Source organism: Eupeodes corollae, chromosome 2 (genome assembly GCF_945859685.1).
Source record: "Eupeodes corollae chromosome 2, idEupCoro1.1, whole genome shotgun sequence".
In the NCBI taxonomy this organism is placed as follows: Eukaryota; Metazoa; Arthropoda; class Insecta; order Diptera; family Syrphidae; genus Eupeodes; species Eupeodes corollae.
Genome location: NC_079148.1, coordinates 16,956,950 through 16,980,923, shown reverse-complemented (window position 1 = coordinate 16,980,923; position 23,974 = coordinate 16,956,950). Strand labels below are relative to the sequence as shown.

At 31.2% G+C, this 23,974-nt stretch overlaps 1 protein-coding gene across 4 annotated transcripts in view; it reads right to left on the bottom strand.

Moving 5' to 3' along the window:
• LOC129948050 (protein folded gastrulation) overlaps window positions 1-23,974 on the bottom strand; it is a 176,081-nt gene that overhangs the window by 18,104 nt on the left and 134,003 nt on the right. Inside the window, exon 1 of one of the 4 annotated variants that reach the window (XM_056058863.1) lies at window positions 13,574-13,964. The exons of 2 other annotated variants lie outside the window; for them this stretch is intronic. The gene's annotated coding sequence lies outside the window, so the exon portion shown is untranslated. Of the gene's footprint in view, window positions 1-7,551; window positions 7,905-13,573; window positions 13,965-23,974 lie in introns of those variants that run through there. One more of the 4 variants, XM_056058861.1, reaches the window with a different exon arrangement.

Here is a 23,974-nt window from a genome sequence, read left to right as displayed (position 1 = left end):
AATTTTTTCCAGAACGATATTAAAGAAGTCGCATGACAGTGCATCGCCTTGTCTAAAACCTTTTTTGACATCGAATGCATCGGTGAGATCTTTTCCGACCTTGATAGAACAGCGTGCATTCTACATCGTCATTCTGCAGAAACGGATAAGTTTGACAGGGATGCCAAAACTAGACTAGAGCTCTTCTCAATAGATGTTGACCTTCATCATGACAAAATAAAGCCTCAAGCAACAAAAACAGATGATAAAACTTTATTGTCGAAATCGGTGTTCTATAGAAACAACGATGGGCCCGTTGCGCACTTTTTTTTGGTACATGATCGTCCTTCTATGACGAAATTTACAAACATTCTGTTTGAGAAATTGTTCAGTAGAATCCAAGGTATTCAATTCAACGGTTCTAGTAAAAACTTGAGCGACATGAATTGAACATTAAGGCCGTGTGATTTGATCCTATTAGAATTTTTCTTGTGGGGCTTTCCTAAGTCGCTGAAACTAAGTCAATGCCATATACCTAACTTTAATGGAAAACTCTTTTTTACGTTACTAATGCATTATTATTTTGTTTTCAAAAACTGTTTGATCAAATGTTATTTGTTTTTAATGCAATCAATGTTTGATTTAGCATTGAGTTCATCTAACTTTTAAAAAACGTACAAGACAACATTTTTCGGCTTTGAAAAATTGCATTTCAAAATAGTTTTGATTAATAACTTTATTACTTCAGTATTTTTTTATTTGTGTGGGTATTTTCTTTTTATTTTTACAATGCTGTCAATCTGCATTTCACAACATTTCATCCTTTTCTAATTTTTGTTTATCATTTAGCAATCTTAAATGTTTGTAGATGATGTGAATTTTGTATCTGATGGATGCATTCAATTTTTGTTTCAAAAGTCCATTTTTCTTTCTATAAACAAAAAATTAAAAACAAAATCAAAAACCACCAAAACATTGCACTCTTCTTTGACCGACATGCAATCAGCTTCAACTTCTGCATCAATCCAAAACACTGTGCAACATCTTCTATAGAAAGTTACGATAAAAAATGAATCTAGCGCCTTTGTTTTTCTGGGATGCGTTTTCGTAGTTCATAGATACTCTCACACATTAAAAAAATGTTTTCAACGCATAAATAATCAAATTGAATTTGTATATCTTGGTGTGAGTGTGGAAAAAACATTCATCATATTGTGTTTAGATAAATTTTAAAGGAAAAAAATCATATTACAAAGTCGTGTTGATGTACATGAATTGGGATGGGGGTCATGACAAGAATAAGAAAAGATAATTTAGAATCTCAATTATTTATGAATGAAGATAGTTTTTTCATTTTTGTTATGCGAGCCGCATTATAAAGAGTGCATCTTGTGCATGATGATGATGATGCTGATGTGGTGTGATTTCAAGACAAATAAATAATATTTAAAATTTTTCATTGATGTTTGGAATTATTATTGGCATTTTTATTTAATGGGGTAGCGGCAGCGTGTGCAATGCTGTGAGACTATTAAGTGAACATTTTTCAAATATTTTTTGATTTTTTTATTCAGAAATGTTGTAGAAGTATAACTCACTGGATGTAAAAATGAAAGTGTGAGGAATATACAGTTTACACATGTTTTTTTTTTTTTTGAAGAAGAGCAATTTAACCCATTAACTTGATATGGGTATCTTCGACATACTGACACAAAATCAAAACATCTTCGCCTGACCCTATATTTATGGGGAATTTTTGAGGTTAGATGTCAAAAATTGAAAAAAAAAAATTAACGATTTCTTGAAAATTTATGAATGACCTGATTTGAAAAATTTAAATTGGATACCGAAAAAATGAATTAGTATCTATGCTTACATTCGCATTGTGGGAAGAATTTTTGAATAAATTTAATTTAGCTACTCATACAAAAATGTGAACAAAAATAAATACCATTTTGTTTTATTTTAAAATATCCTGAAGGTATTTCAGTTTCAAAATATTAAATTGGCCAAATAATCCAATTAATCAAAAATTTATAACAATTATGTCTGAAACTGAATTAATTAACAAACTATGTACATAATAAAAGCATAACTTGATTTTTGTTTAAAAGTATTTAATTTTTTCTAAACTAATTTCGAATGCGGTGGAATTACCAAAGTATTTCTAATTTTAATCAATTGTGACAATTTCCAATAAAAAAAAGACAATGTCTCACCCCACTGAAATATTCTAGTTAAATATATTTACATTTAATTTAATTTAAATTTTTTTACACTGTAATGCTTAGCAGCCATTAGAAAAAAAAATATTTTTTATTTAGCGACAATATATTATCGATTGAAGCTTTTATATGTAAAAAAAAACTCCACAAAATCACATACATAAATGTCAACTAATTTTTACATCATTATTTTGAATAATGTTATGCTAAATAAGTAGAACAAAACTTACAAACATGCAATTAAAAATTGTACAAACAAAAATTAGTTTTTTGTAAAATTTACACATATAAAAACAGTAAATTTAAAAATGAAAAATAAAAGGTGTATTTTTTGAAACGAGTACTATTGATGGAAACATTAAAACCAACAAGTATTGAAGTATTAGAAAATTTTAATTTTTTTTACATTTTCAATACTTATTAGACTGAAAAACTTAGTTTATCAATAAATTCTTTAAATTTGTGTTTTCTATTTTAAAGTATCGAAATAAAAATAAATTCCCAATAAATTCATAGAATCACTCTTTCAAAAGATATATATAAATAATGGTATTTAAATAATTAAACTAAAAATGCTACACTTAAAAAAAATTAAGTGTTAATTGTTCACTGAACTGAAATACTTGCAATCGAAGAAAATAAAAATATAAACAAAATCTAACCAAAATATATTTTGTTCGAGCTGTGCAGTGGGCTTGGCACGTACGTTTTTAATAGACAAAACCTTTAAAAAAAACTGCAACTTTTTCACAACAAAATAAGAGAACATTTTTTGTTGTTCGGCGAAACTGAATCAAAATGAGAAAACACCAATTCCGATATCATGGAGGCTTTTAGACAATATTTTCCCACAAAAAATAGATCTATCAACATAGGACCAACAACAACACAAAAAAAAGACGAACAAAAATAGTCCTAAACTAAAAAGAACCATCATGGTTGTATCTTTTTAATTCGATTTTAACGAAAAACCCAAAACTCGCTTAGAACATAAACCCAACCCGTTCAATATGTACTGAATATAAAAAAAAATAGTTCTGTTTGTTAAAACAAACCCCAAGAGTTCTAACAAAAGGTACCTCCACAGAATCAAAAAAAAGGAAAGAAAGTCATGCAATAAAATTTCGCTGAAAATTTAATTGAGTTTGATGCTTTCGTAAAAAAATGTAGTTTCCTCTTTTATACACTTTTGTGGTGTGTTGGGTTTTCAAAAAAAAAAAACCTTTATTTTAGGTTCACAAAAAAAATCAACACTTCTTTGACGTTAACACTCTCTTTTTGACACCAACCGGGTACAGCCAGAATAATGTTTGGACTTCATGCTTCAGATGATGTTTATTAGAGAAGAAAATAAAAAAGAAATCTACACTTTAGTTGGGTGGCTAGCGAAGTTTTGGACAATTGAACATTCGTGTGATTCCCACAGAAGTTTTTGGTATTTTTCTGAAAGGGAAGGGACAGAATTTTGTTTTAACATTTATGTAGAATATTTATCTTCTTTTTGATGGAAATGTGTTACTCATGAGAAACTATACTTTAAGAATATTTAAATTTTTTTGATGTTCAATTTACATTTTTCACGCTCTTTTTATTTTAAAGTTAATCTATCAAAAAATCACGTAGTTTTTCGGATTTTCAAAATTTCTTTACGCCTACCCGGGGGCGGACAATTTTTTAAAAGACAATAAAAAAAACTAAATTATAAAAGAGGCTTGGATGCAACCAACCCTAGTAACGTTCTATCCATATTGATGACAATGTTTTGTGTGAGATACACAAACTTATGTAAAGTCAATATTTTTCTTTCTTGTCATAACAATTCAGTCAAAAACTTTTTCTTACCAGTTTTGTGTGGTCTTTGTAGGTTTTTATTTTTTGTAAAAAAAAGTTGTCAATCGAATTTTTCTAAAAAAATGTATTAAAAGTTAGAAACAATATTTTGCATAATAAGCATATCAAATATAAGATTGATTTCAATATCTGTTTTTATTCAGGACATTTTAGTTAGAAACCAATATTTATCAATTTTGGCAGCATTTTTTGAAAGTGCTTACGTCTTATAAAAAGATCGATTGGATTTACTAAGAACATTATTAACTACCCATAGGAAGTTATTGTAATGGGCCCGATTTGTCAAATTGAAAATTGAAAATGTCTCGACGTTTCAAGGTCTCTAGAATCAAAACAAAAGATTTTTAAAAAGATGTCTGTGCGTGCGTCGTAGTCCATAGCTCAAGAACCAGAACAGATAATAAGGCAGAAAGATGCAGAAAGGGCTCTCAAGAAAACTGCGTTTGTGGGTTTTTTCCCCATAGCAGTTTAAAAAAAAGGTGAAAAATTTCGGTAACCCTAAATATCTTACGAACCAAAAACGCTAGAGACTTGAATTATATAATATATTGTAACGATATATCAAAGAAGTACATATTTAAAAAAAATTCATTTAACGGTGTTTTTTTTAATTAAAAAAACTGATTAAAAAAAGTGTCACCTCCAAAATTTTACGACTTAAATATGATTTCATCTCCAAAACAATTTTGTGCAACGAAGAATATTATTTTTGACATCTGATGAAATTTTGAGGAAAATCTTATTGACAGTTTTTTTTATAAAAAATAAAAATATAAACAAAACATTACTCAAAGTTGGTAAAAATTGAATATCGATTTAAATATCTTTTCAAACACCTGAAATTTAGGCTTTAAACTTATTTTATCTTATAAGAGATGTTGTTTTCAACATTTTTGATAAAATTTTGAAAAAAAAGGAATTGAAAGTTTATTTACAAAAAAATCTACCTTTAATCTACCTTTATCTTTCAAAAAATATTGTTTTTAACATTAAGTAAAATTTTCAAAAAATCGAAATGACAGTTTTTTTTTACAAAAAATTAACAAAAGTTGTTAAAAATTGATTTTCTACTCAAATATCTTTTCAAAAATTTGAAATATTGGTTCAAACTAATTTTATCTTAAAAGAAATACTGTTTTAAACATTTGATAAAATTTTGAAAAAAATCGAATTGATAGTTTTTTTACAAAAAATAAAACTCTAAAAAAAAAAAACAATACTAAAACTAGGTAAAAATTTACTTTCGACTCAAATAGCTTTTTTAAAATTAAAAATATTGGCTTTAAACTTATTTTATTTCACAGAAAATATTGTTTTCGATATTCAGTCATTTTTATATAAAAATCCAACTGTCCGTTTTTTCATAAAAAATAGTACGCAAATTTGGTAAAAATTGATACGAGTACATATAGACAAACTTTTAAGCAAGACAAATTGACAGACGGAATGTTAAGTTATCAGTGTGGGTCGCATCCAAGCCTCTTTTTAGGTTTTTATTTTTTAAAGAAAAACCGTTACTTAATTTTTCTCAAAATGTAACTAAGTGTCAAAAACGTTATGATTTATGTTCAAAGTTTATTCTTCAAAAATTGTTCTAAAGACAAATAAGTTTTCTTCAGTTCTCAATTTTTAGAAAAGTTCTTTCTGCATTTTTCGATGATATTATGGAAATTGATTAAGAGTTGATACCTCTATCAATTCTTGAAGTATTGATGACGAAAAATGGCCACGTACATTTAGAAATACTAACATTCGGTCACACGAACAGATTTGAAACTTTAAAAAACGGATCCATAAAACTATCTACCTATTTGATGGTGAAAACATTCCAAACCAGTTTTAACATAAAAACTTTTTAAAAACAATTTCTTCGAGCGTAAAAAATAAAATATTCTTCAGTTTTGAGCTTAAATTTTGCATTTTAAAAACTACTTCATATTTTACAACATCTGTAACCAAAAACATGAAGATTTTTAAATCTGGATTTTGTCTAAAATTTTAAATGAAATAATCGCCTTTAGACTTTTTTTAAGTTAAAACTACGAACATAATATTTGAAAACTATTTAATTGAAGACAATTTTGAAGGCACATTTTATAATGTTGAATTTAAACCTTTCTTGTTTTTCCAATTAAAAATGTATTTAATCTCGAATTAATATGACAATAATGATAAGATTCTTTCTCTTTTTTGTTAAACTCTTCACATAGTCTCTATAACCTTTTGACGTGTTCATCTTTAACATACAAAGAGTGAGTTAAGAAGTCAAATTCAACGATACTCACAGATGGCCCCAACTAATACAACCAAACTCATTCAAAAGTCCACTTAAAAAACTGAATCACACCAACGCTCCTAAAATATTCTGATATTCATTCATCATTCTTCCAGAGTATGTATAACATCCTACTTCCTGTTAATATTAATATAGCCATTTCAAAATGTCAAATTTGACAGACAGTTCATGTAACATTTGAAGAGGTTTACAATATTGGATTTATTTGAATGATATATGACAACAATATGTCATCAAGTTATAGTCTTAAGGAAGCTATTGGAATTGAATTGTGGATTTAGAAAAAAATCTCTTGAATTTTGAATGAATGAGAAAGTAAGAATAAAAAGGTCTGAAAATCCAAGAAAATTGTGTCAGATATTTGGGTTTTGTTTTTACATTAAATCTTCGAACATTTAAATAAAAGACACAGTGATTGTGAGTTTGAGTTTTCTTAAGTTTCTACTAGCCTTAAAATACTAAAGATTAACTAACTCAATAAATCAATAAAACTATCATTTATCTTCATTATGTATATTCTCCTCCAAGCAAAGCCGGATGGGTCAGACAGTTTTATTACTTTTGGCATAGATTCAATTTCTCAAGACGCAATAAACAAACCATACACTCTTACACCTCTTTTCACTAAATCATAAAATAATTAAAAGAAAAAAATAAAGAAAAAAAATCTATACATAAATAAGAAAACCTAAATGAATCACTTAAAATAAAATCCGAAATTCGCTATATTTTTCAACAACCATTCGAATCGTAAAAATAAATATATATTTTCACTTTGGCATCGGCAGAATGGGCAGCGCGCGGCACGTAAAATATTTTTTTAAAAAAAACAAAACAATAAACAGACTTTAAGCTACATGAAAATTTACTTTCGTCGAAGAAGCGTGCTTCTGGATTGTTTTGCTATATGAGCATGAGCAGCAACCATTCATCGCAACAATTTCAGAAACAGAATATAATATCTCAAGGCAGTCACATACCAAACGTCCCTCAAGTCAGAAGTTCAACACCAATTACAAAAATGTCATCACAAAAACCTCCCCGAATTAAATGTCGAACGCCCAAAAATTTCAAAAAATGTCTCACTCGTTTTCAGAAAACCACGACAAACGACACGACGCGACGCTAAGTAAAGAAGTTCAAAAAATGTACGATACAAAACAATTTGGCATAAATGAGTATTGAAGTGAGTTGACGTACCATCAATTGCACCTATATAGAAAAATCCAAAGTCCACATCCACACACTCAAATAATTTTGCGTGTCCCTCTTGATTGATGCGTATTTTTAAAACCACTTTGTTTTATTTAAGAAAATAATTGTATCTTTTGTTGTTTCTGTTTTTCAATCTATTTTGTTGAAAAACCACTGAAACCACCTTAAAATTCACAAACACAAAACTTCATTCAAAAATGATCGCAACGACACGTTTCTCGGCAATGATTGTTTTTCAAAATTGATTTGACTTTATAATAAATAAATATCCGTAGTCGCACTTCTAATTAAGACAAAATCTCAAAACAGACTGAATGTCTGAAATTTTTCCTCAAGACTTCCACTTTTTTTTTTTTTTTATTTTACGTAACAATAATTTTCACGAACGGATTTAGTTCGGTTTTGCTGAAAGAACGGCTACGGCTACGATGGCGATGTCGGCCCGTGCGGTTGTTTGTTGATGTCGATCTCGGTGGCGGTACTCGCGGTATACTCGGGTATATTTTGTCGGAGTGCGTTCTTCCTTCTTCGACACAAAATGTTAATCGGGTTGATCATGACGATTCGTTTGCTTTTCTTCTGTCTGACTCGGACTGAATTCTGAGCAGTAAAATAATAATAATAAAAAAAAAGTATTATGTACTTGTTGGGTTCGCGTGAAGTGCGAGATATTAAAGATACTACTTTTTTGTATCTTGTATCTGGAGTTCTCAAGAGAACACCCCAAGAGGCCAGGCCATACGCAATTAAGGCACCACACAAATTCAATTCAAATTTATTGCATCGAGTGGGAGAAAAATATCTGAGATAAAGAACACAAAAGGAAATGAGTGATTTTTATCTTAAATTAGGTCATAAAAGGGAGAAGTTTTTTTCAAAAAAGAAGAAGTCTACCATTGGGTGAAAGAGAGATAGAAGTATGAGTAACAGGTAGGTCAGGGATACATTTTTCGGGGGAATACCCAAACTCTTGTTTAACATTTGCATCCCTTACATTACGTAGTCAAGAGGGTGTGACTGATATGGAATTTTGTTTTATTCAAGTCATTTTGTGACAAAGATCGCAGGTGCATCACATTATTCCTGTCAATAGAACGATAACGTAAATTACTTGACGTATTCTTATTATGATCATAAATTCTTAATCCGTGCACACTTAGGATATTATGGGTAGGTAAATATTTGCTCGAACATAGTGTCAATCAACTCCAGAAAATGATAAAATCCGTCATCCTCAGAAATTGGTGTGACCAACCGAAGAATCAGTGAAATTTAAATAAAATTTAACATAACCTGAAACGTTTTTTGGGTTTCATGAAAATTCTGTTCAAATGTTACTAATTTTAAAAGTTTTAAAGTGCAGCTTCCTCTTCAGAGAACGAAAATAAATATTTTTACTTTCAAATACATATCTATTATAGTAAGTTTGTTTCTTTGTTTGTGTGTTTGTTTGTGTGTTTGAACGTGATTACTTCAGGAACTACTGGTCCGATTGGCAAAATCCTTTCAATATTAGATAACTCATTCATTAAAGAAAGTTTTAACCTACATATATAACATCGCGATAAGACACTAGCGGATCACCAATAAATAACGTTTCAAAACATGATATTTTGTTTGCTTGTTGAAAATTTCAGTTCAATCAAAAGATGATATTAAATATCATCCAAATAAAAACCTTATTCTTTAAAAAAATTAATTTAAAAGAAATTTCCTGCTTACATCATTTGATTGCAAAGAGTACCTTGGAAGGATATTTGAGGGTTTTAAAATAGCATAACAGCTTTTTTTAATTTTCTCAAAAACTTATAAAGTAATTTTAAGTATTTTTCTCCTAAGAAAAGAATTTTTTAGTTCATAATTCTATATCTTAAAAACGGAAAAAAAAGGAATTTTAAATTTAAAACGTTTTAACAGCATACGTGCAATATTCAAACGAAAATTGGAGATGTTATGTGTGCAAAAAATAGCTTAAAAAAAACGCTAAAAATTATAAAAATTAAACGTTTTTGAGAAATTAAATCGCATTTAATTTGTTAAAGATTGATTCATTTCTCTATTTTGCTATAGGAATTATTTTTGAAATACTCGTTGGATATGGGTGAAAGTTCGTATCAATCGTAACAAAATAATATACGATACTTCATATTTCTTTGATTGTACATTTTAAAAGTCGATTGTTATCTTTCAAAAATTTTATTTTGAAGATTTTTGTCACACTCGTTGCACATATTTGCATTTCTAAATATTATAACCTTTTAAGATTAAAATTTTTCGTTTAACCTTAAAAAAATGGACACTCCCTATTATTGTTAAAACTTAAACATTTTACCTTCTCAATACCAAATTTAAATTTTGGTTTTTATGTTGCCTTTGGACTAAGCAATAATCCAAAAAACTTCTCAAATTATGTGTAATTTTCATAAAGTAAATCTTAAGACTTCTATGAGATTGAAGAACTTTATTTGTATTTCATATCTGGAATAAAATTACATTTTTGAGAAAATCAAATTTTGACAAATCACTTCTACTCAAACAAAAGTCCTTGGTCGTTAAAAATCTGATTTTATTCCCTAGTTCAGTTCTTCAGTTTTTATGACACATATTGTATGGAATATTTACGAACAAATATTCATAAATCAAACAAAGCCTTCATAACGTACATCTGAGTATTTGTTTTTTGGGTGCCTTGAACTTCATTATCAGTGGCACTACAACCTACTGCATGCATATACACTCTTGACACCCTTAAAAAAGAAGTATTTCACTTGATTTAACATTTTACTACAACAACTGCTACCACCTGAGAAACACTTTTCGTCTATATAGGCAGAAGATATCTTAAACAAACATTTTAAAGATCAAGGCGGTTGATTTAAATGCACACGTCGTCGTAGTCTTCATACTTGTCACTTCGTTCTTCCCCAGAAAACAATATTTACTCCTTCACTTCTTATTTTCAAAAAATAAAACCCTTTTTCAACAATATGTTTTATAAACCTCGAAGAACATCATGGAAACAAACCAGATAACGGCAGCTTAAGGTAAATAATTTCAGTGACACATAAAATTGGTTTGGTTTAAAGTCTGCAAAGAATACAAGAACATACAATGTATATACGAAGACAAACTAACAAATTCAAAAATATTCTTTCTTATATGTTTTGTATCTACAACATTGTTCGCAACATACACTTAACTGTATATACTTATCTATGTTTGAAGAACCTTCGTCAGAACGTTTTTTGTCAAGCTAAAAGTTGGAAGCTTAAACAAATAAAAGTGATGAATGTTGATCACGGTCTTTTGGTTTATTTTTCTTCTTTCTTTCTTATTTTTTTCTTTTAAGTAAACCACACGCATAACAGTAATAATATTCTCATCTTATCGCTGGTTCTTGGCCAAGTTAAACCTGAGACAATCTGTTCGAGGTTGGATTGCGGCAGATATACATAATTAATGTTTGCTTCCTTGGGTGACATAAAGTAAAGTAAGTTGGCTGGCAAGGTAAGGTGAGGTCTACCTCACCGTCGCGTGTACATGCGATGTTCTTTGAATAGTGTGACCAGATATGTAGGATTAAAGAGAGCAGGTGTTAGATGAAGTTTTTGTATAGGAAATATTAATGAAGGTAAAATTGCGGAAAAGCATTTCTGATACCTGTTCAAGTTTTAAAAAAATCCTACTATCAATATATTGTAGGATGATGAAAAATAAAGAACAAACAAAAGAAGAAGAGTTAGACCTTCAAAATTGAAATAAAAAATCATTTTAGAAATAATGAATTTCAGGCCAAAAAAAGTATTTATCAAAAACAGTGTAAGTGTTTTCGAAACAGAAAAATTAAACTATCAAGCAAATTAAATGAACTATTAAATAAGCTTTGTATGCATTAAACACGATTTTTACTTCAATAAAAACTCAACTTTAGTTAACAAAGACTTAATTTAATATAGTTAAGAAGAAGAGATTTACCTTGTAAAGGTTTTCAACAACATAAAAAGAGATGCAATGGGTTCCAAAACAGAGAAATTTAACTTACAAGCAAAATAAATAAACTATTAAATACGATTGATTTTCAATTAAGACTATTTATACTCCATTAAAGAAAGTATTTATCAAAAGGCTATTTATCAAAAACAGTGTATGTGTTTCGAAACACAAAAATTAAACTATCAAGCAAATTAAATGAACTATTAAATAAGGTTTGTATGCACTTAAGACTATTTTTACTTCAATAAAAACTCAATTTTAGTAAACAAAGACTTAATTTAATATAGTTTAGAAGAAGAGATTTACGTTATAAAGGTTTTCAACAACATAAAAAGAGATGCAATGGGTTCCGAAACAGAGAAATTTTACTATCAAGCAAAATAAATGAACTATTAAATAGGATTGATTTTCAATTAAGACTATTTATACTCCATTAAAAACTCAATTTCAGTTAACAAAGACTGAATTCCACATAGTTTGGAAGACATGAAATATATAATAAAGATTTAGAGCCTTTTTAAAATATTGAACAAAATCATAGATTACAATGATTTTTGCTATTATATTTCGTTTGCTTTTTATTTCGAAAAATAATATCATTCATGATGTAGACGAAATGGAAAGAGAAGATGGCAAATTTCTTGTTGGGGTCTAAATTTAAAAAAATTATTGCCATATCAAAGTTTTTGAAGTAGCAAGCCTGATATTGAACTTATTGAAAAATAAAAATCAAACGTAGAATTGAATTTTATATGCAAGGAGAATGGAGAAATAAAAAATGTAAATAACTGTAGACCGCTTGACAAGATCATATAATATTTTGACAGGCAAAGAGAGAACAAATACCAATAATTAATGTAGACTTTGAAACCTACACGAATTGAAACAGCAGACAAAGTTCCTTCAAAATTTCTAGAAAAAATATTACAAAAAGAATATGTACCTGTTGATTGAAGGTTTTTCCACTTATGCCAAGAGTTGACAACTTCAGAAGTATTTGTTAGAAGACTTCTGTTGAACCTTACTTCAAAGCTAGAGTTTTGAACATGATTGTAAGAAAATTAAAATTCATTAAAATAATATTAATAAAGGTCGCTGAATAAAGATCTGCTACTGTTTTATTGTTTACTGTGATTCTAACAAAAAACAACTTTACATATTTAATTGCCCTATAAGTACCTTTTTGTGTGGACATAAAGTAGCCTAAGTACCTTACCAAGAATTCAAATTAAATGCTTACCTAAAGTTTTTTTAAAGTAGGATTTAATCACTCCATAAAACTCACAAAAATCATAATCATGTTCAATGTCACGTTACACCATTAAATCGCATATTTTTTTATTTCTCTTTCTTTAAGTTCAAAAAACTTAAAAACTTATCATCATCGCGTAGGTACTCACTGAAAGATAATATATGATTGTGTGCCACTTATTTTCTTCATTTTAAATTAATTAATTTTAATCCAAAAATAAAAAATAACTTTATAATGAGGCGGTCGGGTGACGGTCTGTTCGAAATAAAATACCTAAGTGAAGCGATGTCCTTGAATATCATTACCATTGATAAATCTCCTCCAGGCCTACTGTCTGTCTATCTTGCCTGAGAAATAAAATATCAACTCTCTCAAGAAAAAAAATATGAAATATACGGATGCGTCTTCAATAATAATTATGGAATTTGTCTTTGTCTTCTCTTTTTCATCGTTTTTCATCTGCAGATACTAAGTCATGGTGAAAATGGTGACACCAAGAGCTGATATCCAACAACCATGTGCGCCATCATCATCATCAACATCATTTTGAAGCTCATTAAGGAAGATTTCATAATCCTCCATAATGTATATTCCCATCAGAGCCGCCCCATAGTCAATATATCTACGACATGCGCTACCGACCGACAGCAATATCAAGACATTTTCAAGGCTACGACAAAAATTCATAGTCAAAGACTGCTGTGGTTATGATGTTGATGATGTGACTTATTCAAGAGAGACTTCCCAATCGAAGAAACTTACATCAACGTTATATATTTTAGGTACCAGTGCCAGTTCCACCAAATCAACCAAAACAAATGACAACTAAACATACGACATCAACAAAAAGTGTGGTATGATGTTTTTTAGCGCAATTGCGCTGAATGTTGTGTTACTTAACGCATTTGACGTAATTTGTCAAGATAACTGTCTCCGTCAACATCACCGTCACCATCTGTGAACATAATTATGCATTTTCTTCCAATGGATTTCCCGGCTCTACACTGGAAGTTGGTTTAGCTGTCATTGCAAATATTTCAGTTTTTGTTTTGTTAGCTTTGCCGAAGCAAAACATTCATTAGCACAATGGCGCGGCGGAAAGACGACCATTGTGTTATTGCTGCACACTGCACAAACACATGACGCGACAACGACAACCGAGTACCGATCGACGACAACGACGACGACACAAGGTATGCGAGACGACGACGTCGACTTCGACGACAAAACGATGCGACTGCGAATGGTGCGTTGTTGTAAGCTTATAAAAGTTTTTCACGCTTTGTATCATGCATTGTCATTGCCGTTGTTGTCGTTTGTAATTTGCGTTCGGATTTGTCACTTGTTGATGCATAATAATCAAGAGAAATGTGTTTTATTCTTTTTTTTTCGACTTGATTTGTGTGTTGTTTTTTTTTGTATTTCGGTCATCAGGGCGACTGTCGATGTCGTGTCGCCGCCGGCCGATCTACAACAGGGAAGGGCATTTGCATACAAAATTATTCTAAGCCTCAAGTAGCTACAGTTTCAAGAACGATACCAACATTTTTTACGAGCTTTGTTTTTTTTCCTGGAAGTTTTGTAAGTTGATTGAAATATCATTCAGTATGAAATTTCAATTGATACAGCAAATATAAGTTGATATTACTTTAAAAATAAAGGGTTTTCCAGTTAGAGGTTTTATTTTGAACAGCATGCTATTTGGGCAGCTGTCACCTTTGAAACTGCTATTTTTTGACATTTAACAAGTAAAAACTAAGTTATTTCTTCAAAAAAGCACCAAAATAGTTACTATTAAATATAAAATGATAGAAATTTGGCAGCCATAATTCGCAAAACTAAAGCACTTTGAGTCGTCGTGAAAAAACTTATCGTCGGCAATATTTAATCTGATGCAAGCTTTAAACTTTTCGTATAAGTTTGCGATGTGAAGAATTAAGAGTTTGTTTTACTCTGGAATTGAAAATGATGATGGGGATGCCAGCCCACTATCAAAGAAAAGCCACGTTTGTTGATTTTTGATCGATTTTAGCTTTTCACAAACTACATAATATACAAATTTCAGTCAACAAAAAAACTCAGGCCAATCTATCACCAACAAAGTCTTAGCTACGTTCCTTGTGTCTTGCAATCAAATGATCAAAATGATCCGAATTTTTCTAGAAAAATCATCGTCAATGATGCGATCCATTTTCACTTCGGAGGTTACTTTTATAAGCATAAGTGTCACGTTTGGCTCTTGGAAATAGTTAGTGAAAAGCTTCTTCATCCTCAAAATATCACTCATTGTTCCGGTTTTATCCCGACGTTATAATTTGACCTTATTTATTCGAAAATGAGGCTTTATTAATTTTAAAAGAAATGTTACCTCACTAGGTGTTCACTGTTGGTCAGACCCACTACTTTTTTCTTTGAGTCCATGTTAAGGATGCCTTACAATTAACTCTAGACGATAAAGACGGCTTTTTTTTAATAATTCAAGGACATGTAGCGACAAATTTTCTAAATTGTTCATTGAAAACTTCAGGAAAAAAATATGTTACTGCCGAAGTTGTTGCGGTCCGGTCCGTTGGAAAACAGCTGTGGTACATCCCCTAACGAAAAAAGGAAAGGGCAACTCCAATCCGGCAAATCTCCGGTCGATAAGTCTTCTGTCAAGTATCAGTAAGATATTCGAGAATGTTAAAAATTGAGCTCTGTTCAAGTGGGCTGAAAACAACAAAAAATTCCGAATAATCAGTTCGGCTTTAAGGGGGGACATGGCACTATTCATGCTGCGTCTAAGCTTGTTTCTGATATCCAGTGGAACAAATCTAAAAGGCAATGTACGAGTGCTTGTCTGGTTGACTTGGAGCCTTCAACACCGTATGGTTACAGGGTCTGTATCTAAAGTTAAACAAACTTCGCATTAGAAAACCACTGTTGTATATGCTTTATGTTAATGGCAGACGGTTTATTGTCAAAATTGGCAATGTAACGTATCCCAAAATCTTTGGTATCAAAAATGGTCTTTAATAGGGAGCGGTTAACTCGCCGATATTATTCAGCATTTACACCAGTGATCTGAAAGCAAGCCTAACTCAGGAAATAGTGTACGGCCCAAAAAGTGAATTTATCAAGGCACTTTTGCAGGGTGACTTCGACAAGATTCAGCAATATTGCGATGACTGGAAGTTGAAAATCAACTTTCAGAAATGCAAAACTAATCTGTTCAGGACTCTGCTGTATGGAGCCTCAAGGGATACGAGAAAGAACTGGAAAAACCTAGTGATCGTTGGACCAAATCGACAGCCACTGGCGAATAAAAGTGTGGTAAAGTACCTTGGCATCTGGTTGGATCAGTACTTTTATTTCGACAGACATATGAGTGCTGCTCTGGCCAGAGCTAGGGGAGCCTTTGCCCTGACAAAATGTTGTTTTTTAGCAGCCGCCTTGACAGCAGAGTGAAGGTGATTTGCTACATGGTCTTTATCCGTTGCCCCATTTCAAATGGAAAAGATTCGGGTGTTTGAGAGACAATTTCTGCAACGTTGCCTTGGACTACACAGAACACTAGAGTCGGAGCACAAACATTACTATTCGAGAGCAATGTCGTCAACTAACAGCTTAATCTTTGGGGCTTACTACCCCAACAATGAGTACTACGAAAGTGCACGTTTAAGTGGCAACATTCCGCTCGAAGCTTTCCTTTATTTAGACAATCGAGGGCTGATAGAGCATAGGGAGGTGGTTCAACTAATCTACTACGTCAGCCATAAAACTGTAGAAAGGCGACTCCTTTACAGTCGAGACGTCCTCGCAATGGACGGACCCGAGTGACTCCGGTTCAGTAGGACTGTTTCCGATAGGGACCGAAGAGATAGGGGGAGGCAGGAGAACCAGTTTTGGTGGCTTCAAATTGAGAATGTCATTTAAAGTTGTCTGGGGCATTGAGTCTTGGCCGACTTACATAGGTTTAAGAATTAGGTTAGGGACAGTCAGGGTGACACCAAAAAAAAAAAACACAAACAAAAACAAAAAAAAAGAATTACTGTGGCTGTTCTAGTTTTCAAGAAGTTTTAAGTAATTTTAAGAAGTATTATTAGTTTTGGTTAGTTTTAAGTAGCTTAGGGATTAAAATTTAATTTTATTTATTATAATTTAAGTATAATGGGTTTCGGTTTTCTTTTTTTATTAAGTTTTAAGTTTTATATAAAATAAAAAAACAATGATAAAGATACCAAGTTTCATTTATAAATTTTCTTAGTTTTTAGATTAAGTTTTCGTTATCAAGCATTCCACTTGTTCTTAGGCCGAAAGGCAGTAGTTATAAGGTAATGGATTAACTTAGAGCACCAGCATAGGGCAAGTAAGATATTTTTTAAGTTTTTGAAATCTACGCTAGTTTTTGTAAGAATTTTTGTCAAGCTTTAAGATGGTTTTAAGATTTTGATAAAATAATAAAATAATTAAAAAAAAATAAAAAAAAATAATTAAAAAACTTTTAAAGGAAACAATTTTCTCATACATTATTTTAGCAAAACTTTATTCTTTCTTTATTGGAATTCCATTAGTATTAGTCTAAGCGTGATGTTATATAGCCTTCCTCAATAAATGTACTATTTACTCCTGAAATAATTTTTAATATCGGACCAGTAGTTTCTGAGATTAACGCACTCAAACAAACAAGCAAACATACAAACAAATTCTTCAGCTTTATAAAATAAATTGCCGAAGGTTCTTATTGGAAAATCATGGATTCATGTTTTATTGTAGTTGTTAGAAAATGTCGTTGCAACCCTAAAGAAACACAAATTGCCACCTGAGAGCTTTGACAAAAATGCAGAATAACATAAGAAAGCTACAGTTACCATTTTTGAAAGACAATTTTTTCTATAGGGTTGCCAAAACTAAAAAATAAACAAATTAACTGAAAACAAAATTCTCTTCTTGCTTAACCCAATTGTGTAACTTCTCAGAATCTCAAAAAAGCTACAGTCCTACCCTTACAACTCCAACAACAACTTAGCCATCTCATCCTCTTTCCGTTACATTGTCATTGTGATGATGAATTTGGCGTTTTTTTTTTTTGCTGGCACTGTCAATGGAGTAATATTGTGACAATGAATGACAACTTAAAAAAGGCTATGAATATTTCACTCACTCATGGTAATTCGCCCGCGCCCCCTTGAAGCTCAAGCAAGCAGATGATGCTAGTTATTGCAGCATCTACATAAGTCCAATTGGACACACTGTCATTTTGTTTTTATTTTTTTTTTAAAGGGGGAAATGCAATGCAGCTGCTGTCGCTCTTAATTTCTGGTGTTGCCATTGTTGCTGGGTTGCCTTCTTGTTACACAAACACATCACCAAAACATTTTTACTTTTTTAATCAACACTTTTTGGCTTGTTGTTGTTGTTAGTGTTGTCACTTCTGCAGTCCTGTTGCTGTTATTTTATGTTTTGCAAGACTACCATGGCACTATGGCATAGAGTGGCAGTGGCAATGTATATCGCCGTCATCGTTGTCGTCGTCGTCAGAGTCGGAGTCGGAGTCGTTATCGTCATCCTATACTTTGTTGCAGGATTGTAGAGAAAAACACTGATGTGTTGTGCTGTGTTGTGTACTTCTTGATGAATTTTTCATGAACGGCTTCGGGACTGATGGGTTACGTACGATGCGATGCTTGGGGTGGGTGTGTTCCAACCTACCAACCAACCATCAACCAACCCATCCCAAAAATCCAACCAACGAACTATAACAAAACCGCACAACAAGTGAATTTCATTTGCAGACATTTGAAATGCTAATTGAAAAATCTGTTTCTTTTTGTGGTCTTTGGCCGCTAGCGGGCTGACAGAAGCCGACTATAGCTAACTGGCCGACTCGCAGCTCCGCTCTGAGCTGGATGGTATATGTATATGGTTAGCGTTGTCCGCACCGCATGTACTCGTATGTATGTTTTTTGAATTTATTTTATTTACAAAATATGTGTTGAATAATTTTTCTGGTGTAACGTATATTCAATTATTTGGGTAAGCATTATGATAACCAGCAATAAAAACAAAAACAACAACAACATTAGGGGAGAAGAGTAAGCTAACCTTAACGTATGAATATGAAGGTAGGTTTACCCCAAATAAAAAACCAACTAAAACCCATTTTTGAGTTTAGTTATTGTTGATGTTGTATTATTGCGACCCAAATTTGGTAATTCAATTGTGAATGTGGCAAGTTCGTGAGGCACACTTGTTTTATGTTATTTTATTTATTTTTTCTATCATCAACAATAAATTATAAATTAAATATTGTTTTGGATATATTTTTGGTGTTTTATGGGTAAAAAAATTCGTGTACTGTAGCTGTGGCTGATTTTGTAATGAACATGAACAATAATTGTGGGTCTTTCAACCTGATGGTTGTTTTTGTATACGAGTAATACAACATGAGGTTTCTATGTTTGATATGTATGGTATTGATATTTTTCGAAAATATAATATCGACCAAAATGTGTCAACAAAATATTTTATTAGAAAATTGTCGATTAGGAAATTTGTATGTGGTTTGATTGATATGTTAGCAAAAAATAATGTTTACCTACATTTGGGGTCTTTTTTGACATGATATATTTTCACAAGTTTTAAGGTTTTTTTTTATTTTTAATTAAATTGGTTTGATAATAGTTTTGAATTTTAATTTTAGAATACAAAATTTTCCATTGCAATGCTCTGATTGGAAGAAAATGACACTAGCTGAAATCAGAGAAGCAAATTCATACAAATTCATAGTACCCGTGGCATAATAATTAGTGCGTTGGACTGTCATGCCAGAGGTTTTGGGTTCGATCCCTGCCTATGCCATCTAAAGTCTTTTCACGGGTACTGCCTCTTGCGAGGAATTGACAAATTCTCCAAGAGAAACTCTTGTCATGAAAAAGTGCTTTCTTAAATTAGACGTTCGGATTCGGCATATAAACTGTAGGTCTCCTCCATTACTGATAACATTACTCGCATACAGTAATGGTTGAAAGTTGTAAGTCACTAGGCCCTAGTTCTCAACGGGATGTTGCGCTACCCAATTTATTTATTTATTTTTAAATTCATACAAATTTTAAAAGCTTAAGTATAATTAATTTATGACAACAATTAAAAAAAAAACTTTATTTGATGTTTAATTAAATCATCAAAAATAAAAAAATTTAATAAATATTTTTTCTTCTTTTGCAGACTGGATATAATACAAACTTTTAAGGTAAGTGATTTTACACAAAATTATAAAACAAAATTTTGTTATAATAAAAACTAAAGATTTTGAAAATACTCGAGAGAACATTGTTTTAAAATTATTTAGAGGTTTCTCAAAAAAACCTACCCTTTACAATAATAATAACACTGCGTTTAAACCAGTCTTTTCATAAGTTAGGTTGAGTAAAGTTGTAAGACCGATATTAAGTATTGAAAAGGCTTAGAGGCCCAAAAAAAATGCATTGTGCAACAACTCCCCTACATAATAATTTATATAGATAAATATTTAAAAAATAAGCACTTTCAATTAATGGAATTAACACAGTTCGACAAGGTTATTTTCGTGGTAATCAAATTACACTTTTCAGATGTGTTTTGATGGCTTTAAAACCGTTCCGAAATTTTGGATTTTTTTTTTGAAGATTTTACAAATGCTCAATCTTTATATTTAATATTCAGTTGAAGCCCCCTGATAACTCACTTTTTGAAATGTTGAGCAAATTAAAAAAAACTATCTCAAAAATAAAAAATCGAACTTATTGCAAAATATTAGTTAATTTTGAAATGAAATAATCAAAATAAATTTATTTAATTCAAGATATGTCAAAAAATTGTACATATATGTAAAAAAATAAATAAATTTGTTTTTGGACTTGTCCAGTTTTTGCACCGATTTTAGTATGAATTAAAAGGGAACCTCGTTGTCATCTTCGTAGTCTGAGTTTTCAGCTTCTTGAACTGACTTGTGCAACATCAAGTTGTTGTAAAAAGGCATATCCGCTAGAGAAACATACTTTTGCGCCAAGTATATGACATCCTCATGTTTCTTGGGGTTGAGGGAAAGATTATTTGTATATAATAGGTTTGGCTTAAAGGAATCACCATGCAAGTTTTCTTTTATTTCTATGTCGTAGGTCGTAAATGGCCCATAGTGGCAAATGGAAGCTGAAACGCTTACCATATTTTCTTCTTTTGTGTAGCAACATTTTCGATATTTATACGATCTTTGTTGGTTACAGTTTTCTTGTAAAACGGAGCCAGGCTTGTTTTAAAATCAAATATGTCCTTATTGCTCACTGATATCACATTAAACTTTTTGGACCACTTTTCCATTAAATTCTGCCAGTCTATTGGTAGATAGAGACTTTCTACTTGTCGTTTTTGTTTTTCTATAACGCCAAAAGAGCAATTGCAGTGCAAAAAACTGTGTCCCGGTTCTGGTAAGTGATGTTCAATAAGGCTCATATTTTTTTGTTTTACAAGAGCATATAAATATTGGACGAGAGTGTTGTTTTTATTTTGAGCACCACAGTTATCGCAAAATAAATATAATTTCGTCACTGTTTCACTTAAAATGTGTTCAATAAAATGATGCAAAAGGCTTATGGACCCTTTTTCCCAATGGTCTCATCATACATGTACATGTTACTTTTCTTGGTACTGAATTGAAAAATACAAAAATTAAAGACCCATAACTTCCTTTTATAAAAGACATCACCGGATGGTGTAAGTGGAAGTGGCAAATTTTGTTGATAATCAAAAGAAATGCACTCAACTGTCAAGTCTTGTAGGAATTTCGAGCTTCTTTCCCGTAGATCATCATAAAACGCTTTAGCCTTCTTTTCGTGAAGATCTTTTGCAACCTTGAGTGCACGTTTTTCTTCCTCGGAATCAGTTGCAGCTATTTTCTTTTCATGACTATCACAGTCATGAATTTTTTGAAGAAGTCTTCTAAGTAGTTAGATTTTACCTATCTTTCATAAATCTGAAGGACACGCTAAACCATTTATGTTAAAACGGTTTTTAATAGACAACCATTTTTTTTGAATAAATTCATATTTTTACAACTAATCTAAACTAAAGTTTTGAAAATTTCAAAACATGTAGCGTAAGTGATACAATTATTGACACTGCAAAATTTCAGTCTAGCTATTGACACCCTTTGACTAATTAACTGTTTTTTTTTTTTTAATTCTTCGCTCTTTTTCATTCCCTTACTCTTTGTTCTTAAGAGCTAGCTACTCAGTTATGTTTTGAAATCTGAAACGTAATCATCACCATTACGCGTGTGTTTTTTTGTGAAAAAAGTGTTTATTTCGTTAAGGAACCCTAAAATGTAAGTAGTATTTAATAAAAGTGTGATCATAAAAGTTTATTATTTATATAATATAACATCCTGTAGAAGGATTTAAATTATTTGTATTGTTTTTCTGTTATTATAAATTTTATAAAATGGGGTGTAAACTATTGTCTAAAGATTTTAACAATTGTTATAATTGAGGGGTGTCAATAACTGTCTTCTATTAAAGTACAAACGTTGACACTGTGTCAATAGTTGTACTTATTAACAGTGTCAATAATATTATCACTCTTTTAAATTAATATTAATAGCTGGAAAAATGCCTAAATGTACTGGGCATAATACCAAAACGGACCTCAAAAACGCTCTTGAAGCTGTAAGGACACAAAAGATGTCCAAAAAAGCTGCGGACAAAATTGTATTATATTCCTCGAACTACACTGATATTAATATTGAGTTCGAAGTTCGTTAAAGCAAGGCCAGGTCTACAAACAGTTCTGTTCGCTGTAGAAGAAGAGTGTTTGGAAGAATGGATAACCACATCCCAGCGTAAAGGCTTTCCAAAAAGAAAATAGGATGTGCTTCATTCCGTCAAAAGTTTTCTGAATGAAGACAAAAAGGAACATCCTTTTGGGCCACAAAACATTCCCGGGAACGGCTAGTTTAAGGCATTTTTGAGTCGACACCCTTCAATAAGTCTTAGAACTCTAGATCCGGTTAAATCAGCCAGTGCAACAGTTGGATCATCAGACATCAAATCGTGGTTTATTTTAATTGAAAAATATCTTGAGGAGCAGAACATAATGGCTATTTTAAGTGATGCTACCAGAGTCTATAATGGGGATGAAACCAATTTTTTATTGTGCCCAAAAACCAAAACCGTTTTGGCAGCAAAGGGTGCACGTAACAAATACGAAGTGGACCGAGGACTTGCAAAATCCAACTTAACGGTTATGTTTTCTTTCTCTGCATTGGGTATTTTGGATCCACCTATGTTTGTATATTCATATAAAAGAATACAAGAAGATATAAGTGACAATGGTTGGATGGCGAAAGAAGTCTTTTATGGGTTTATATCGAAAGTATTTCATCCACACTTTGTTAGCATTGGAACCATTTTTCCAGTTATATTTTTCGTTGACGGTTATACCACACATCTTACATTACCGGTCAGCAAACTATGTGTTCAGCTAAGAGTCATATTAATTGCCTTATATCCTAATGCCACACGAATTTTACAGCCAGCGGATGTTTCGGCATTAAGCCACTGAAAAATGGTTGGAATAAGAAGGTTTTTGAGAAGGTTTCTGACAAAACACTGGTGAATCCCTCACACGGCAAAAGTTTGCTCCATAACTAGAAAAAGTGATCCTCTCATCAATTCCATAATTCAAAAAGAATTAAGAGCGTGTGGACTTTTTCCTTGGGATGTTAATGCTATTGATTTCTTCAGGTGTCTAGGGAGATCATCAAAAACGTAATTAACACCTGTGTTTACTCAAGAACAAAATTCTACAAATAATATTAATATTTGTTATGATACTTTTTCGGAATTGGTTGGCCCTCAAAAGCTGGAAGAATTTGAAAATGCTTTTAATGGAATTGGAAGAACATTGTTTCATTCGGAAGAGTGGAACATATTATATAAAATGTTTTTGAAGTTTAAGCCGGAAGCTATAACTACAACCAACAATTTAGAGGATAATGCAGTAAATTCCGTTGATGTCATAGAGAAAATTGATATATACAATATCCATGAATTTATATTTATGATACAGAGACGGTTCCAATTGAAATTCAAAATGAGGAGCTGAACCTTAATAGTATCATTAATATTGGTGGCATTTTGATGTGACAGA